The sequence below is a fragment of the Octopus sinensis genome, linkage group LG24, assembly GCF_006345805.1.
Source record: "Octopus sinensis linkage group LG24, ASM634580v1, whole genome shotgun sequence".
NCBI classification, from domain to species: domain Eukaryota; kingdom Metazoa; phylum Mollusca; class Cephalopoda; order Octopoda; family Octopodidae; genus Octopus; species Octopus sinensis.
In genome coordinates, this window is record NC_043020.1 from 7,220,456 (window position 1) to 7,234,560 (window position 14,105).

Here is a 14,105-nt window from a genome sequence, read left to right on the forward strand (position 1 = left end):
ACACTCAGACACATCCATACACAACCAAAAATTCTAGGGGTTTTTTTGGGTGGGGTGATGCAGTGTTTGTAACATTTTCCCTTAATTTTTTCGCCTGTACAGGGGTGGGGTTACCTTTTTACATATGTACCTAGCGCCCACCCCTAATCCACACACACATTCTATCTAACCTTACCCGAAAATATCACACTTCCCGTAGTCAAAGACAGAGAGAAAGAGAGAGAGACCGAATAAAACGACTTACCTAAATGAAAATCCTTCTTAGAATGGAAAACTCGCCAAATGAAATGGAAAGAGGAGAGGGGTGAGGAGGAGGAAGAGAAGAAGAAGAAGAAGAGGGGGGGTGCAGGATCTTTATAAAGAGAAACAAATTAAGTGAGGAACACTGTATCTGTGTGAGTGTGAGTGTCCGAGTGTGTGTGTGTGCGTACGGATGAGTGTGTGTAAGTGTTGTTGAGTGTGCGCGTGTGAGGGCGTCTGTGAGTGTGTGTGTGAGAGAGAGAGACTGAGTGTGTGTGTGTGCATTCGTGACTAAGTGTGTGTACGAGGTGCGAGTTGTGCGGCCGCCAGCTCCCTTTTTTGGAGGGGTTTAAGGTAAGCAGGGTTTTTTATAAGGGTTCAACACATACAGTCACGCGCAGATAGGTAGGTAGATAGATAGATAGATGGATAGATAGACAGATAGATAGATAGATAGATAGATAGATAGATAGATAGATAGATAGATAGATAGGTAGATAGATAGAGAGATAGATAGAGAGATAGATAGATAGATAGATAGATAGATAGAGGTAGATAGAGAGATAGATAGAGGTAGATAGAGAGATAGATAGATAGATAGATAGATAGATAGATAGATAGATAGATAGATAGAGGTAGGTAGATAGATAGATAGAGGTAGGTAGGTAGATAGATAGATAGATAGATAGATATACAGATAGAGGTAGATAGATAGATAGACAGACAGATAGATAGATAGATAGACAGTTAGATAGATAGATAGATAGATAGATAGATAGATAGATAGATAGATAGATAGATAGACAGGCACATACACACATACAATGAAACCAGTAAAAGAATAAATAAATAAATCAATAATGAATCTGTATGTGTATTTACCAATCTTTTCTTTTTTTTCCCCCTCCTTTTATTTTCTTTTTTTTTGTTCTTTTGTTGTTGTTTTTTTTATAGATTTACATCTCTATTTTTCTGCAGCAGAAATTTTGAAATTTGTTTCTGTCTTTCGCGAAAAGCAGCCGCGATGGAGGGAAGGAAGTGAAGAAATATCCAGAGGAAGTATAAAATATATAAAGAATAATTGGCGAAAAAAGAAATGATGACGACGACGATGATGATGATGATGATGATGATGGTGGTGGTGGTTGTGTTAGTGATGGTTGTGATGATGATGTTGATGATGATGATGATGATGATGATAGTGGTGACGGCGATGGTGGTGAATGAAGGTGATGGTGTGATGACGGTGATGATGATGATGATGATGATAGTGGTGGTGGTGGTGGTGGTGGTGGTGATGATGGTGATGATGACCACAAAGCAATTATTAGAGAAAGGAACGGTTAGAGAAATCACAATCAGAAGTGCTCGGCCGGAGTGGTTGGTGGTGGGAGGAAAGGGTTTTCCCCCCTCCTCCTCTCCTCCCCTTTAATATTTGTTTATGTTGATACGTCACACTGCGTGTGTGTGTGTGAGAGAGGGAGAGTGTGTGTGTGTGAGAGAGAGTGTGTGTGTATGTGTATGAGAGAGTGTGTGTGTATGTGTGTGTGTGCGTGTGTGAGAGTGTGTGTGTGTGTGTGTGTATGAGAGAGTGCGTGTGTATGTGTGTGTGTGTGCGTGTGTATGTGTGTGTATGAGAGAGAGAGTGTATGTGTGTGTATGAGAGAAAGAGTGTGTGTGTGTGTATGAGAGAGAGAGAGTGTGTGTGTGTGTATGAGAGAGAGAGTGTATGTGTGTGTATGAGAGAGAGAGAGAATGTGTGGTGAGAGAGTGTGTGTATATGTGTGTATGAGAGAGAGAGAGTGTGTGTGTATGAGAGAGAGAGTGTGTGTGTGTATGAGAGAGTGTGTGTGTTGTTGTATGAGAGAGAGTGTGTGTGTGAGAGAGAGTATGTGTGTGTGTGTGTGTGTGTATGCGCGCGCTTATAACGGAGGAGGAAGGATGGTGGTGCCGCGGAGTGTTGTGTGTTGCAGTGGTGGTGATTTATATCAGTCACAACTAAAAATCTTTCCAATTCATGCAAATAGTATTCAAATATATTCGGAACCGAGGAGATCCGAACAAGGTGGCGGCGGTGTTGGTGGGTGGATGGCGTTGGGCGCGGCGGACGTTAGCCTGGCTGGCTGGCTTGGCGGTCGGGGTGGTCGGGGCGGCCGGGAGGCCGAGATCGGGGACAATCAAGGAAGAAGGAATAGTCGGGGGGGGCCCTAACCCCCACCGAATGTAGAGAGAGAGGAAGAACGAGGGAGAAGAAGTACAGTGGGAGAGGGAGTGGCCCTTGGTTACCCACTGGCTGACTAACTACCAGTGATTGTGTGTGTGTGTGTGTGTGTGTGTCTGTGTGTGTATAGTGGCCAAAGAAACTGGTCAGATATGGCCAAAGCCAGTAGTAGCCACGTCCAGACCAACAGGAGAGAAAAGCAGAAGATAGGAGTCGGTTTTATTCAGAAATTTAGGATTGTGTTTATTTCGTTTTGGGTATTTTTTCTTTCTTTTTACTTTCATTCATTCATATTAATGATATTTATTTATTTATTTCTTCTATAGGAAGCATCGTGAACGAGACAGAGAGAGAAAGAGGTTTTATCCATTTTTTTCCCGTTCATTCATACATTTATTTATGATTTTTATAATTTTATACTTTATATAAGAAGAAGCATCGGGGGGACAGATAAAGATAGAGAGAGACAGAGGGAGAAACAGAGAGAAGGAGAGGGACAGAGAGAAGGAGAGAAAGTGAGGGACAAAGAGAGTGAGAGGCAGAGACGGGTTTCGTCTTTTTTCGTTCGTTCATTCATTTAAAATACATTTATTCATTTTTATTCTTTCTGTGAGAAGCAACGGGAAGAAAGAGAGAAAAAAAGACACACACACACAGACAGACACAGAGAAGTAGAGAGACAAACAAACAAACAGAGAAAAGAAAAACGGAGAGAAAGAGGCTTTCTTTTTCTTTATTTCCTTCATTGATAGATTTATTTAGTTGTGTATTTATTTTTAGCCTACAATTTTTATTCTTTTGTAATGAACTCTAGAAGGAAAGAAAGAGAGATGCGGCGAGAGAGAGAGATAGAGAGAGGAGAAAGGACAGGAGAGAAAAGCGGGAGAGAGAGAGAGAGGAGAAAGGATAGGAGAGAAAAGCGGAAGAGAGAGAGAGAGAGGAGAAAGGATAGGAGAGAAAAGCGGAAGAGAGAGAGAGAGAGGAGAAAGGATAGGAGAGAAAAGCGGAAGAGAGAGAGAGAGAGAGGAGAAAGGATAGGAGAGAAAAGCGGAAGAGAGAGAGAGAGAGAGGAGAAAGGATAGGAGAGAAAAGCGGAAGAGAGAGAGAGAGAGGAGAAAGGATAGGAGAGAAAAGCGGAAGAGAGAGAGAGAGAGAGAGAGAGAGAGGAGAAAGGATAGGAGAGAAAAGCGGAAGAGAGAAGGAAAGAAGAAGGTGCCAAACAACGGAAGAAGAAGCAGCAGGGAGGAAGAAGAGGAGGTTTAGGTGGAAGGGGTCAGAGTAGATTGCCAATGTATATAAATATATTGAGCTGTAAAGACTTGCTTTCTTGGTGTGGTGTGTGTGTGTGTGTGTGTGTAGAGTTGACAGCTCGATCGATAGAGAATACAAGACAAGGAAAGATGGTGCGGAAGTGTGTGTGTGTTGCTGGCAGACACCGAAAATGCAAACCAAAATAATAACCAAATCTCTTTTACCACTTTACAGACAAGCAGACAAAAATATTTTTTAAAAAACAACAAAAAAAACCCGAATGGTTTGGCTCCGCCTCGAAGCACGGACAAGGCAAGAGAAAATGGTAGCAGCACCAGCAGCCTATGTGTCAATATAAACACTGAGATAACCTCCTCCTTCCACCCATCGTTGTCATCAACAATGACAGAAGCTAAGACATCGCTGGTGCCGGCTTTGTACGTTCCGAGTTCAAATTCCGCCGAGGTCGACTTTGCCTTTCATCCTCTCGGGGTCGATAATTAAGTACAGTTTACGCACTGGGGTCGATAATAGACTTAATAATCCCTTTGTCTGTCCTTGTTTGTCCCCTCTGTGTTTAGCCCCTTCTGGTAGTAAAGAAATATATAAACACTGCGATAACCTCTTCCTTCCACCATCGTTGTCATCAACAATGACAGAAGCTAAAACATCGCTGGTGCCGGCTTTGTATGTTCCGAGTTCAAATTCCGCCGAGGTCGACTTTGCCTTTCATCCTCTCGGGGTCGATAAATTAAGTACCAGTTACGCACTGGGGTCGATATAATAGACTTAATCCCTTTGTCTGTCCTTGTTTGTCCCCTCTGTGTTTAGCCCCTTCTGGGTAGTAAAGAAATATATAAACACTGCGATAACCTCTTCCTTCCACCATCGTTGTCATCAACAATGACAGAAGCTAGGACATCGCTGGTGCCGGCTTTGTAGGTTCCGAGTTCAAATTCCGTCGAGGTCGACTTTGCCTTTCATCCTTTCGGGGTCGATAAATTAAGTACCAGTTACGCACTGGGGTCGATATAATAGACTTAATCCCTTTGTCTGTCCTTGGTTGTCCCCTCTGTGTTTAGCCCCTTCTGGGTAGTAAAGAAATATATAAACACTGCGATAACCTCTTCCTTCCACCATCGTTGTCATCAACAATGACAAGCTAAAACATCGCTGGTGCCGGCTTTGTACGTTCCGAGTTCAAATTCCACCGAGGTCGACTTTGCCTTTCATCCTTTCGGGGTCGATAAATTAAGTACCAGTTACGCACTGGGGTCGATATAATAGACTTAATCCCTTTGTCTGTCCTTGTTTGTCCCCTCTGTGTTTAGCCCCTTCTGGGTAGTAAAGAAATATATAAACACTGCGATAACCTCTTCCTTCCACCATCGTTGTCATCAACAATGACAGAAGCTAAAACATCGCTGGTGCCGGCTTTGTACGTTCCGAGTTCAAATTCCACCGAGGTCGACTTTGCCTTTCATCCTTTCGGGGTCGATAAATTAAGTACCAGTTACGCACTGGGGTCGATATAATAGACTTAATCCCTTTGTCTGTCCTTGTTTGTCCCCTCTGTGTTTAGCCCCTTCTGGGTAGTAAAGAAATATATAAACACTGCGATAACCTCTTCCTTCCACCATCGTTGTCATCAACAATGACAGAAGCTAGGACATCGCTGGTGCCGGCTTTGTACGTTCCGAGTTCAAATTCCGTCGAGGTCGACTTTGCCTTTCATCCTTTCGGGGTCGATAAATTAAGTACCAGTTACGCACTGGGGTCGATATAATAGACTTAATCCTTTGTCTGTCCTTGTTTGTCCCCTCTGTGTTTAGCCCCTTCTGGGTAATAAAGAAATATATAAACACTGCGATAACCTCCTCCTTCCACCATCATTGTCATCAACAATGACAGAAGCTAAAACATCGCTGGTGCCGGCTTTGTACGTTCCGAGTTCAAATCCCACCAGGTTCAAATTCTATTTCTGTTTGGCTCACACTTTTTGAAATTTTAAAATTAAATGAAAATTTTTTTAATTTGGTATATTGGTGTAATTTTTCACGCTGAATCTACTTAGCTCATTATTCATTAATCATCATCATCATCGTTTAACGTCCGTTCTCTGGCTAGCATGGGTTGGACGGTTCGACCGAGGATCTGGGAAGCCAGAAGGCTGCACCAGGCTCCAGTCTTATCTGGCAATGTTTCTACAGCTGGATGCCCTTCCTAATGCCAACCACTCCGTGAGTGTAGTGGGTGCTTTTTACGTGCCACCTGCACAGGTGCCAGGCGAGGCTGGCAACGGCCACGGTCGGATTGGTGTATTTTACGTGCCACCGGCATGGAAGCCAGTCGAGGCGGCGCTGGCATCGGCCACGAGTCGGATAGTGCTTTTTACGTACCACCAGACCAGGGATCCTGGCTGGTTCAATTCGGTGGATAAAATAAAGTACCAGTCAAGTACTGGGGATCGATTTCATCTACTAAACCAGTGGATCTCAACTAGGGTCCATATAAGATTTTGATGTTAAAATTTATTTGCAATAGGTACAGGCGTGTCTGTGGAGTAAGAGGTTTGCTTTTCATCCACATGGTTCCAGGTTCAGTCCCACTACATGGTAGAACCTTTAATGAGTGACTTCTACCAGAGCCTTGGGCCAACCAAAACCTTGTGAGTGGATTTGGTAAATGGAAACTGAAAGAAGCCATTCATATTTGTATATATCTAAATATACATATACCGGCGCAGGAGTGGCTGTTTGGTAAGAAGCTTGCTTCTCAACCACATGGTTCCAGGTTCAGTCCCACTGCATGGCACCTTGGGCAAGTGTCTTCTACTATAGCCTTGTGACAACCAAAACCTTGTGAGTGGATTTGGTAGAGAGAAACTAAGAGAAACCCGTCATATATATGTGTATGTACATGTGTGTATCTGTGTTTGTACTCCCACCATTGCTTGACAACCGATATTGGTGTGTTTATGTCCCTGTAACTTAGCAGTTTGGCAAAAGAAAACCAATAGAATACGTACTAGGCTTACAAAGAATAAGTCCTGGGGTGGATTTGTTCGACTAAAGACAGTGCTCCAGCATGGCCGCAGTCAAGTGACTGAAACAAGTAAAAGAATATCTATGTGTGTGTGTGTGTGTGTATGTATCTTTGAGTCTGTGTCCTCCACAACCGCTTGAAAACCGATGTTGGTGTGTTTATGTCCCCGTAACTTAACAGTTCAACAAAGAAGACCAACAGAATAAGTACCAGGTTTTAAAAAGTAAAATAAGTGCTGGGGTTGATTCATTTAACTAAAAATTCTTCAAGACAATGCTCCAGCATGGCCGCAGTCTAATGACTGAAACAAACAAATAAATAAATTGGTTATCCTTCTTTACTCTTTTACTTGTTTCAGTCATCTGACTGAGGCCATGCTGGAGCATCACTTTTAATTGAACAAATCGACACCAGGACTTATTCTTTGTAAGCTCAGTACTTATTCTATTGGTCTCTTTTGCCGAACCCCTAAGTTAAAGGGACATAAACACACCAACATCAGTTGTCAATTGATGGTGGGGGGAACAAACACAGACACACAAACATATATATATATAATATATATATATATATATATATATATATATATATATATACTTTATTTAAAGCAGCGGAAAATTCAACAAAATCTGTTACTCTGAGTTTCTCGTTGCCATTCATCAGACAGTTTTTGCTAGAATGGAACCGATATATCAATTCCGATATATCGGCTCCATTCTAGCAAAAACTGTCTGATGAATGGCAACGAGAAACTCAGAGTAACAGATTTTGTTGAATTTTCTGCTGCTTTAAATAAAGCATATTACTCTACCCCTGGTATTTGAGTACTCTTTTCTCCACCTTGTTTCACATTTATGTGTTTACTCCGGTATATATATATATATATATATATATATAATATATCAGGGACATACTGCTTGGTTAGAAAAGGTAGGCAGTGCCTGCCCTGAATAAAATAGATCGATAGTAACGTTTTCCTTTTATAGCAAAATATGAACCTAATTCAATAAAACTATGAAGGTTACTCTGATTATTAAGCATAAAATACTAAATGTTTTATCTTTTTGTGGATTAGATAGGCATGATTTGCCCCTGCCTTTCAATCGCAGTATTAAAGCTATGCATAGAACTGGTGTAACACACATGCTGAGTACATTCCTACAACAAAGTTTTCTTTATGTGGTTTAGAAGCAGAAACAAGTCTGCCTTCATCTCAGTCACGCACCTGTGTTTCGCTTATTAACATCACCAACTGCCTACTCTAAGTAATTACTCACGGCAAGTGCCTGACATATATATATATATATACGACAGGCTTCTTTCAGTTTCCGTCTACCAAATCCACTCACAAGACTTTGGTTGGCCCAAGGCTATAATAGAAGACACTTGCCCAAGGTGCCACAGAGTGGGACTGAACTTGGAACCATGTGGCTGGTAAGCAAGCTACTTACCACACAGCCACTCCTGTGCCTAGTTGGAAATTTTTTTTTCCAAATTTTGGTGCATGGTCAGCATTTTTAAGGGGAGGAGATAATCAATACCATCAGCCCCTATATTTGATTTGTACTTTATTTTATTGATCCCTGAAGGAATGCAAAGCAAAGTTGATTTCGACAGGATTTGAACTCAGAATGTAAAGAGTTGGAACAAATACTGCAATGCAATTTTTTTCCTGACCCTCACCGGGTACAAGGCCTAAAATTTTACGGGGGTGGGGGTTTAAGTGTCAAATTACAGATAGAACAAGGCTAAAAGCAATGGGCTGGAGATAGGGAAGCATTATAAATTAACGAGGGCAGTTAGAAGGGTATCAGATATCTTTCTAGGAAATTTAAACCAAAAGGAAGAATAAAACAAGACCCATCCTTGTACAAGTCAATAGCTGAACTCTAAAATACACTATCTATCTACCTATCTATCTATCTATCTATCTATATATATATATATATATATATATATGTATGTGTGTGTGTGTGTGTGTGTGTTATATATATATATATATATATATATATATATATATATATATACACATATACATATATATATATATATGCGTGTGTGTGTATATATATATATATATATATATATACACACACATATAACGGGAAGCTATATGAAAATAAACAAAAGACGACGAAGGCAGGTGGAGTACAAACAAACAATTGTATTAGTATGGCACTCAGGAATAGAAATAAAACAATATAAATATACACAAATATATGTATGTATATATGTGTGTGTGTATATATATATACATATATATATATATAATATATATATATATATATATATATATATATATATATGTATGTATGTATGTATGTATATATATATAATCAATCCAAACATGAACAAGCAAGAAAAAACAACAATTCGAGGATGTGGAATAAGTACAGTGTTATTGGACGCTCAGGAAAGGAAAGAAAAGAAAGAGGGTTTCATGTTTCGAGCGGAGCTCTTCATCAGACAATTTTGTGATGAAAAGAAGATGTGATGAACCCAGCACTCTGTGTTGCAAAACAAGCAAGGCCCAGACTCATTGCTGTGGGAGAAATTATTGATGGTTCTTGGAGGATGCAAAGGACTACCAGAGACGGAGAGCACTGGGAGACCTAGTTGGCTCTATACATGATGATACCTCTGGGACCGATAACTTGGAATGACCCCAGCCACATCAAACACATCAAAGAGTGTGAAGCCAAGCCAAATATTCTTTGGACAAAGACTTTACACTTATGGCAGCAATGAGAGTGAGTTGGACAATCAAAATGGTGAAAGAGATGATGAAAGTAGTGATTCAGGTGAACAAATTCTGTAGTTTAGAGATGGGCCAATTATTGTTCATTCATTCGTTTAACGTCCGCTTTCTATGCTGGCATGGGTTGGACGATTTGACTGAGGACTGAGGGCACTCGTGCTGGTGACATGTAAAAGACACCCGGTAAACATTGCAAAGTGGTTGTGGGTAAGAAGCTTGCTTCCCAACCATGAGGTCTAGGGTTCAATCCCACTGTGCAGTACCTAGGGTGTCTTCTATTAAAGGTCTGAGGACTGGCAAACCAGATGGCAGCACCAGACTCCAATCTGATCTGGCAATGTTTCTACAGCTGGATGCCCTTCCTAACGCCAACCACTCCAAGAGTGTAGTGGGTGCTTTTACGTGCCACCGGCACGAGGGCCAGTCAGGCGGTACTGGCAACGGCAATGCTCAAATGGTGTTTTTTACATGCCACCTGCACAGGAGCCAGTCCAGCGGCACTGGCAATGACCGACTTGGGATTTGCTGTGCTTGAGAAGACACATCAAGCAAAGTGAAATGTGGTCATGGCCAGTACCAGTGACATGTGAAAGGCACGTGTGTCTGGGACACATAAAGGGCACTCATGCTGATGACATGTAAAAGACACCCGGTACACTTTGCAAAGTGGTTGTGGGTAATAAGCTTGCTTCCCAACCATGTGGTCTAGGGTTCAGTCCCACTGTGCAGTACCTAGGGTGTCTTCTATTAAAGGTCTGAGCCAACCAATGCATTGTGAGTGAATTAGGGAGACAGAAACTGTGTAGAAGCCTCGCATGTGTGTGTGTGTGTGTGCATCTCTTACCATCACTTAACAACTGGTGTTGGTTTGTTTATTTCCCTGTAACTTAGCAGTTTGACAAAAGGGACTGCTAGAATAAGTACCAGACTTTAAAATTTAATACCAGAATCGATTTGTTTGATGAAACACTTTGAGGTGGTGTCCCACCGGAATCACAGTTTTATGGCTAAAACAAGAAAAAGAAGAAACTCTTTTTTATTTTTAAAATAAAAAAAAGAGTTGGTCACACGACCTGCTAGAAATAGCAGTCAAATCCCTCCCAAATTACAACTTATGAGTCCTAAAAAAAAAGGATGGTTACATTGGTAAAATGTCATATGTATTTGTATACACAAAAAGATGATTTAGTCACAGCTGTAACATCTTTGATCATTGGGCAGCATAATCAGGACAGACCTAGGGCTAAACATATCGATCTATGAATGGCTGGTTTTAATATCCACTCAGCATGGCTTCATTTATCAAATGCAGAGTATTTTGAACTGCAAACCATAACTATATCCCTAAAATCACATCACAACTCTCATTTTTTTACACCAACATCAAGGTTCACACATTTGTGAGGGAATTTGAGACATGGCACTCTTGTCTTCTTTCTCAGAAGTTTAAAAATTTTATAACTTAATGCGAGGTGTAAAGAGCAGTGGTTGTGATTTTTGCAGGCTCTTGGATACTGATGAGACTGATGCTGTTGATGTCCTGACTAAATATTTGTAGCTTAAAATGTGAGCGGGTCAGAATTATGGACACTGGCTTCAATATGCAACATAATGAACTCTGCTTCAAACACCTGAAGACCAGATGGTGGTGTTGAACTGGTCAAAGTGTTAGGTCTAACAGCCAAGAAACAGATGGTGGTGTTGAACTGGTCAGGGTGTTAGGTCTAACAGCCAAGAACCAGATGATGGTGTTAGATCTTTCAGCCAAGGACCAGGTGGTGCTGTTAAATTGAACAGACACCATGATCTCTGGCACTGCCCTAACGAACTTTTTCAAGTTCCAACTGAAAAGGAAGGTGGGGCTAGAGAAAATGTGTCTGTCAGAGTGCGTATTCAAAAAAGGATGGATGCGTGTTGCACGGATGCCAGGTGTGAAAGACCTTGCATGAACACGCCATGATCACTTGCCAAAAGGTTTCAGTTAAAATAACAGGCCTCGTGGGGTCGGCTATCCTGTTCTTTTTTGACTTCATATGTCCTTTTTTCTTCGTTTGTTCTTGTAACTCATTCGATTTCATTGTAAATAATTTCATTTCATCCACATGACCCCAAATCATGTTGTATTGTCCCCATCTGTGTAAACCCTTATGGGTAATAAAGAAATTCACCATAACTAAAGGCACAAAAGGGCCAGAGGTGTTTAGTTTCCGGTTAGCCCTGAGAAAACAAACTTATGATCAATGGCAATTCAATCGTAACAATCAAGTACTTTTCATGTCTAGGCATGGCTGTATTATCCCCTGTGACGTTAGGGTGCAGTTTGAGGGAGATTTGATTCTTGTTTCTTGCATATCCATCCAGCTTGTAGTGACAGAAGTGTTAAAACTGGGGCGTGTGAAAGAAATTGGCGATTTTCGATAAAACCAAATTGCCGATTCATTTCAATGGACAGCCAACAGTCAATCTTTCGTTAAATTCATTTTGGCATTTTTCTTCAAATTCGTCATCCATACATTCTTTGTTATATCTTAGGAAAGTCGCTATGCCGATAATAAAAGACATGCACAGGTTCGCTTTCACTTCTTAGTCAATTGATTAAATACACAAACAATTAACTAATCGATCGATTGTTTGTTTGCTCGTCAAAGTTCTTTCGTTGCTGTTGCCAACCTTTTCAATGACCCGTGACTCGCTCCAAGACCTAGAATTTATTTCAACACACGATTTCACATCGGGAATCTTGCAAGCAAAGACAAAAATCGAAATACACACATTTCTTGGTTATATGTAATATAGATTCGTTCATTATATCCACATTTGTTTGTTAAACATATACATTCGTAATGTAAACAGATGTTTATGTCAGCGGGCGAGGAAGACGACACCTGAATAGATTGACAGATGGACACTTGAGAGAAAGAAAGATATATACGTGCAGGTATTGCCATAGACAGATATATAGACACACACAAACAGGGGCAGTATCGAGATAGATACAGAAGAACGTTCGGATAGAATGATAGATAGACATATGTGATGATGGGGCGAGACAGACGTGTAGGGAAAGAAAGATAGATAGACAGATAAATAGATGGATATATAGGTACACAGGTAGTTAGGTGGATGGATGGACAGATAGTTATAGTAAAGTGCAGGTTGAGAAAAAGATAGACAGACTGAGGTGAGGGTAGCGCGCTAGACAGATAGATATAGACACAAACAGATGTTTGGGTAGTGAGATAGACAGATAAATGAACACAGTCGAGGTGGTAGTTGAGAAATAGATAGACCGATCGATAGACAGAGAGATTGATAAATTGATGGATGGATGGATGGATGGACGGACGGACGGGTGGGTAGGTAGGTAGGTAGGTAGTAGATAGATAGATAGATAGATAGATAGATAGATAGATAGATAGATAGATAGATAGATAGATAGATAGATAGATAGATAGATGGATAGACAGATGGATAGACAAATAGATGGATAGACAAATAGATAGATAGATATAAACAAAGAGACGTGTGGGTTGAGCGATTGGATAGAGAGAGTGAGGAGAGAGAGACAGACATAAATAGACGTGCATGAAGAGAGAGAGATCGACAGACAGACAGATGGACAGATGGAGAGATAGATAGATAAATAGATTTAAACGAAGGTGAGAAGCTGTCGCGGGCGGCCAATCAATGGGAAACAAGAACGTTTTCTTACCTTCTCTGGAAGAGAGAAAAAAGAAAGAGGATCGATTGAAGTAAATAATAATATCTCCAAGGTATGTTTTGAGTGAAGTGTCGTTGCTATTGTTACCGATATTTACACATCATCCCACGTACGGCTACCTCACGACACTGGAGAGCTCCAGACAAAGAAGTGAGAAGTTTAGAGGATTCAAGGGGGAGATTACTCTACACTACTGCTGCTGCTGCTGCTGTTACTATTACTACTATTACTACTACTACTGTTACTAATACTACTATTACTGTTACTACTACTACTATTACTATTACTACTACTACTATTACTACTACTGTTACTACTACTGTTACTACTACTACTACTACTACTACTACTGTTATTATTACTACTACTACTACTATTACTGTTACTACTACTACTACTACTACTACTGTTATTATTACTACTACTACTACTATTACTGTTACTACTACTACTACTACTACTATTACTACTACTATTACTACTATTGCTACTACTAGTGTTATTAATACTACTACTACTACTACTACTGCTGCTGTTGTTGTCACTACTACTGCTGCTGCTGTTACTACTCCTGGACGACGAGAGGGAGAAGAGTCTAATATGTTCGTTGGACTTGCATGAAATAGCAGCTAAATTTTCTTAAAACAGGGATCCTACGCTTTTACAAGTCTTTGCAACGGTCCGAAATTATTTTACAGAAACTAAAACTGGAATCACGATCTCTTTAAGTCCATTAAAACAATGTAATACATTCAAAATCAGAAAAAAAATTTCCCATTATAAGTATCAATGGAACGGATATTGGTTAGTGGTTGTCACCAAAAGCAGCTGTTGAATATTGGCGCCAGCGAAATTCGGACAGGAAGCCT

The 14,105-nt window shown here is 40.6% G+C and overlaps 1 protein-coding gene across 2 annotated transcripts in view; it reads right to left on the minus strand.

The window, feature by feature from the left end:
* The window catches only part of LOC115223875 (serine/threonine-protein phosphatase 2A regulatory subunit B'' subunit beta-like), a 251,862-nt gene extending 238,477 nt beyond the window's left edge, over positions 1–13,385 (minus strand). Inside the window, exon 1 of one of the 2 annotated variants that reach the window (XM_029794580.2) lies at positions 13,228–13,385. The gene's annotated coding sequence lies outside the window, so the exon portion shown is untranslated. Of the gene's footprint in view, positions 1–244; positions 261–13,227 lie in introns of those variants that run through there. The other variant, XM_036512676.1, reaches the window with a different exon arrangement.
* Between the last annotated feature and the right edge of the window lie 720 nt (positions 13,386–14,105).